This window comes from Urtica dioica, chromosome 2 (assembly GCF_054948205.1).
Source record: "Urtica dioica subsp. dioica isolate 48M chromosome 2, U.dioica_male_clone48M_v1_H2, whole genome shotgun sequence".
Classification (NCBI taxonomy): domain Eukaryota; kingdom Viridiplantae; phylum Streptophyta; class Magnoliopsida; order Rosales; family Urticaceae; genus Urtica; species Urtica dioica.
The window spans coordinates 37,754,795-37,760,794 of NC_142757.1; the positions used below are offsets into that span (position 1 = coordinate 37,754,795).

At 40.5% G+C, this 6,000-nt stretch overlaps 1 long non-coding RNA gene across 1 annotated transcript; it reads right to left on the reverse strand.

Moving 5' to 3' along the window:
* Positions 1-2,200: 2,200 nt before the first annotated feature.
* LOC149404612 (uncharacterized) lies at positions 2,201-3,196 on the reverse strand. Its single transcript, XR_016295537.1, has 3 exons — positions 2,854-3,196; positions 2,501-2,578; positions 2,201-2,264 (listed from the first exon to the last, which is right to left on the reverse strand). It is a non-coding gene; the product is annotated as an uncharacterized LOC149404612 (long non-coding RNA).
* Between the last annotated feature and the right edge of the window lie 2,804 nt (positions 3,197-6,000).

Genomic DNA, 6,000 nt, shown 5'->3' on the forward strand with positions numbered 1-6,000 from the left:
AGGAAAACGATACCTGACGTCGGAAGATTTCATATGATTTTGGAAATATGTGAAGAGCCACGGGAAGGGCATGAGGCAGCATGGGAGAGCGTAGTTTCTCCAGGATTTAGATCAACTCCTAACACGGTTGAGCCAACGCAGGGACTTGAGGACATAAATACTTTCTACGATGCAACGGAAGAATGTAGAGAATCCCCTCCTCGACCACCTAGACAGACTCCTCCTACTCCGCCTCCTCCACGTAGAGAATCCCCTCCTCCGCCTCTTCCACGTAGAGAGTCCCATCCTCCGCCTCCTCCGCATAGAGAGTCCCCTCCTCCGCCTCCACGTAGGCAGTCCGCTCATCCTCCTCCTCCTCATCCAAGTAGCGATGAGCAAGTGCTGGATATCAATTCCCCTGTGACACTCAAGCTTCATGGAATGTATGCTAGCAAATTGGTGTTGCAAAAACAATTGAGTTTGTATGCCATTAACAAACACTGTACGTTTCGGACAAAGTATTCATCTAAAGAATGTCTCCATGTAGTTTGTCCGGGAGAGCATTGTAAATGGAGTGTTCGAGCAGTTAGAATTCCCAGCTCTCCGATTTTTAGGATTAAAAGGTAATTATTAGGTTGCCATAATAGAATAATTGTTAGTTTACATGTCTACAAACTACTCCAACTGTATACATGCAAGTCTACAGTTTACATAAATTGTAGACTTGCAATTCTATAATTGACAACAATTGTAGATATTATAAGTACACAGTTACTGAAACTGTAGACATATATCTCTACAATTGTCGTTAATTGTAGACTTATAAGTCTACAGTTTATGAGAGTTTTTATTACAATTATACATATAAATCGAAAGTAATGTTTAATTTGGAATTTTCTTATTCAGGTTTGAGAGTGAACATATTTGTCCTATAAATGAAAGACAAGGATATCATCCTCAAGCCACATCCAAAGTAGTGGGAGAGGTTGTGAAGCACAAGTGCATAGATCCGACGTTGGGATTGTGTAAACCAAAGGAGATCATTAATTACATGCAAATGGATTACGGAGTTCGTATGTCATACAAAAAAGCGTGGCGGTCGAGAGGAAAAGCTCTTAAGTCCCTTTACGGCACCGAAGTGGCATCGAAGTCGGTGTAAACCTGTCAAATCAAACAAATAACTATGTCAAAAATCTATTTACACTGTTCTAAACTGTAAACATACATGTCTACAATTTCAGGTATGTCTACAATTTTACGAATGTCTACAATTTCATGTATGTCTACAATTTCATGTATGTCTACAATTTCACGAATGTCTACAATTTCATGTATGTCTACAATTTCATGTATGTCTACAATGTCACGAATGTCTACAATTTCACGAATGTCTACAATTGATTGTATAAATGACTACAATTGATTGTATAACTGACTACAATTTATGTATAAATGTACCTTTTCGGAGGTACTCTACTTCTCGGTTTTTGAGGTGAGTCGACAATGAGAATTTGTTTCTCTTTCGGCGTCTTTGCGGCACACAACTCATCCTCAATTTGAGGTGAGTCCTCAATGATAATATGTTGTTCTGCCAACTTCTTTGCGGCATACAACTCATCCTCAATTTGAGGTGAGTCCTCAATGATAATATGTTGTTCTGCCAACTTCTTTGCGGCATACAACTCTTCCTCAATTTGCGCTCTAGTTTTGCCTTCTGGAACCGTACCATAAAACCATGGTTGGCTGTCATCCCATGCCTCTTCCTCAAGTAGTTTTTCTTGACGGTCCAACCTTTCTCTTTTTTCTGATTCCGTTTTAGAAAAACACGGAAATACATACTCTTCTTGACCAACTTGGTCTTCTTTCTTGTCTTCATTCGTCCCTTCGGGGTTGTCCCCATCGGGCTTGTCTCCGTCGGGCTTGTCCCCATCGGGCTTGTCCCCTTCGGGCTTGTCCCCTTCGGGCTTGTCTCCGTCGGGCTTGTCTCCGTCGGGCTTGTCCCCTTCGGGCTTGTCTCCGTCGGGCTTGTCCCCTTCGGGCTTGTCTCCGTCGGGCTTGTCCCCTTCGGGCTTGTCTCCGTCGGGCTTGTTCCCTTCGGGCTTGTCTCCGTCGGGCTTGTCTCCGTCGGGCTTGTCCCCTTCGGGCTTGTCCCCTTCGGGCTTGTCCCCTTCGTTGTCGTCGGGCTTGTCCCCGTCGTTTTCGTCGGGTTTGTCCCCGTCGGGCTTGTCCCCGTCGTTGTTTTCTTCTTCTTCTGTCTTCTCTTCCTCTTCCTTTTCCTCTTTTCCCTATACAAACAATCAACAAGTTCAAACAGTCTACAATATCAGTTATTGTCTACTTAAAATCAATTCTACGATTGCAGTCATTGTGTACTTATAAGTCTACAATTTCTGTAATTGTAGACTTTGCAGTCTACAATTTCAGAAATTGTATACTTCTAGGTCTACAGTTTCAGTAATTGTAGACTTAAAAGTCTACAATTGTAGAAAGTGTAAGTCTACAATTTCAGTCAGTAATTTACCTTGTTGTTTTCTTCTTCTTCTGTCTTCTCTTCTTCTTCCTTCTCATCTTTCTTTTCCTCTTCCGTTTCCTCTTTTCCCTAGACAAACAATCAACAAGTTCAAACAGTCTACAATATCAGTTATTGTCTACTTAAAATCCATTCTACGATTGCAGTCATTGTGTATTTATAAGTCTACAATTTCAGTAATTGTAGACTTTTAAGTCTACAATTTCTAAAATTGTATACTTATAAGTCTACAATTTTTGAAATTGTATACTTCTAAGTCTACAGTTTCAGTAATTGTAGACTTAAAAGTCTATAATTTCAGAAAGTGTAAACGTATATGTCTACAATTTCAGTCAGTAATTTACCTTGTTTTTTTCTTCGTCTTCTTCTGTCTCTGATTCATCATCAGAGTCAGTTTCATATTCACTCTCACTTTCATTTTTTTTTTCAACGACCGTTTCCTTCACTGGTGTGGCATCTGGCTTGTTGTCTGGCTTGCCATCACCATCGGACTCGGTCTCGGACTCGGTTTCACTTTCTGTCCCCGTCTCTGTTTCACTTTGTGCTTCCTTGTTGTTGTTCTTCTCCGGCTGTGGATCAATCTTCGCCGAGAGAGCTTTGACAATTCCCCTAATCTCGTTCTTGAAAACTTCATTGGCGGCCTTAAACCCTGTCCATTCAGCCTTCAACTGAAGGATTGAATCTTCCAGCTCTAGGAGCTTAAGTTGGGTATGTAAGGTTAGAAAATGGACAATATATCAAAACAGTGTATACATTGACGTTTACAATACAACTGATTGTAGACAATTACGTCTACAATTTATGAATGTAGACATTGACGTCTACAATTGAACTGATTGTAGACATTTACGTCTACAATTGGTACAAATTGTAGACCTGAATATCTACAGTAGTGGTTATTGTAGATATATAGGAAGGTAATGTACTGACCCGTGAATCATCATTGTTGGACCTCGAGGTGGAGGTGGACGCGAGGGCAAGTACCTGCTTCTGCTTAAACTTCTGCTTCTTCTTCTGAGGGAGTATATCCTCAACCTCAGCGCCAAGTGGTCTGAATTCTACATCCTGGAAATTAATCTCCTTCAGTCTTGAATCCAAGACATGCGCATTTGTTTTCCACCGCCGCATAAGTGGTACGGCGGTTTCAGACACTTGTTGGCAGAGCTTTAAAGCAGTCAGCACAGGCAGGCACTCGTACGCCCAGACATGAAGCGGGTAGACGAAACCCGGGAAGTTGATTTTTTGCTTCGACTCGGCCTTGGAGGCCATCTTCATAACATGCTTCCGCACCTGTCCGTGGAAGAAATTCCACGCCACGTTCCCCCATGGATGTTTGTTGAATTCATCCAAGTCCTCGACAAGCATTGCCCAAGACATGTTTTGTATCAGGGTGTGAGCCGGAGCGGCGAGGAGAATGTTCGTCAGGAAGTGAAGTAGTAACAACTTCACTCGCTTTTGAGTGTTCTCCCAAGACTTGCTTTTACTTAGCATTGAGGTCAACACTCCCCGATTCTTCACGACGCCTCCAAGGAAGATTTCTTTGAACAAGCTACCTTCCACATCGGTAATCTCCACGTCACAGGGGCTGTAGTCATCGACGTAGCGAAGACCAGTTATCTCCGCGAACTGCTTTGCTGTAAAAGGTCTCGGTTCCCCGCCAATCTCTATGTAGATCGCGTCACCTGACTCGACCCCCTCAAAATCACCAACCCTCATCAACAGGTGATTAATAATCTTAGATGATTTGGTGATTTTTGGATGATCAAGGAACTGGCCGAAACACGACGCACTAAACAACTCCTTCTCCTCAGGAGACATGGCCATCGTCTCCTCAAACTTGTCCAATGCGCCGAAGAAGCTGAAATTATGGTCGACAATCTGTTCTTCGGCAACAAACCTCACAAATCCCTGCATATGCCAAGAAAAAAACATGAAAATCTACACAAACACTCCTCATATCACCATAATTATATCTACACAAAAAGTGCTCATACAAAAACCAGTCTACAATTTCTGGAATTGTAGACTGTTATGTCTACAATTTCTGGTATTGTAGACTGTTATGTCTATAATTTCCAGAATTGTAGACTGTTATGTCTACAATGTCTGGAATTGTAGACTATTATGTCTACAATTTCTGAAATTATAGACTTTTATGTCTACAATTCGCGTGACTGTAGCCATTTATATCTACAGTTCATATAAATAGCTATATAAATGGCTACATTCACAAAAATTCTAGACATAAAACTATACAATTCCAGAAATTTTAGATGTCGAAAAAAATAGTCTACAACAACAAAATGGTGTGAAACTATAGACATAAACATCTACAATTCTAGTGACTATAGCTATGTTTACAACTACAGAATTTATAACCTATTAAGTTTTTAAAACACTATAAATGTAGATCAAACATTCTACAATCACATCAATAATAACCTAAACTCATCTTTGCATGCTATAAAAAAGTTACCCAAAACGCTCAAAGTGAAGAAATTTACCTCATAAGTGAAGAAAAAAACATGAAAATCTACACATATCACCAGACTTATATCTACACAAACAGTACTCATACAAAAAAGAGTCTACGATTTCTGAAATTGTATACCTTTATGTCTACGATTCTCGTGAATGTAGCCATTTACATCTACAGTTCATATAAATGGCTACATTCACAAAAATTCTAGAAATAAAAGTCTACAATTACAGCTATTGTAGATGTCGAAAAAAATAGTCTACAACAACAAAATGGTGTGAAATTGTAGACATAAACATATACAATTCTAGGAACTATAGCTTTAAATGTCTACAATTACAGAAATTATAACCTATGCAGTTTTCAAAACACAGAAAATGTAGATCAACGAAATCTACATAATAACCCAAATTCAGTTTTGCATGGCATAAAAAAGTTACCCAAAACACTCAAAGTGAAGAAATTTACCTCATTTACAGTTGGTTTTCGTTTTCTGAGTTGAAATTGCGATGTCTCATCTGAATTTGACGCCGGTGAGTCAATGACCGGTTTTGGTTTCTTCACTCGAGACGTTGTTGGCTTCTTGGCCGGAGAAATATTTTTCTTCAGCGGCGCCGGAGCTTTCTTCATCGTCCTCGGACTCTTCCGAACCGGCGCGCGTTTTTTGGCCGTCATTTTCTGCGATTTTGGGTTTCAAAAAATGGGATTCGTAGAGATTTGAAAGAATAATGAGCAACAAACCTGAGATTTTTAGGAGAGATTAGAAACGGCCCCGGCGATTTCGGCGACGTGGGTGACAGATCCCGGGATTTCGGCGACGGGGGGAGGGCACCCGGCGATTTAGGCGAACTGGGTGAGGGTTTTAGATACGCGCGAAGAAGGAGATGAAAATGGGTTTCAATTTCGTTTTGATTTTGATATACTCGGTATTTAGGAAATGGGTATTTTCAAAACAAAAAATTAACTCAAGGGCAAATATGTACTTGCTCACTTCAACAACTACTAAAAGTGT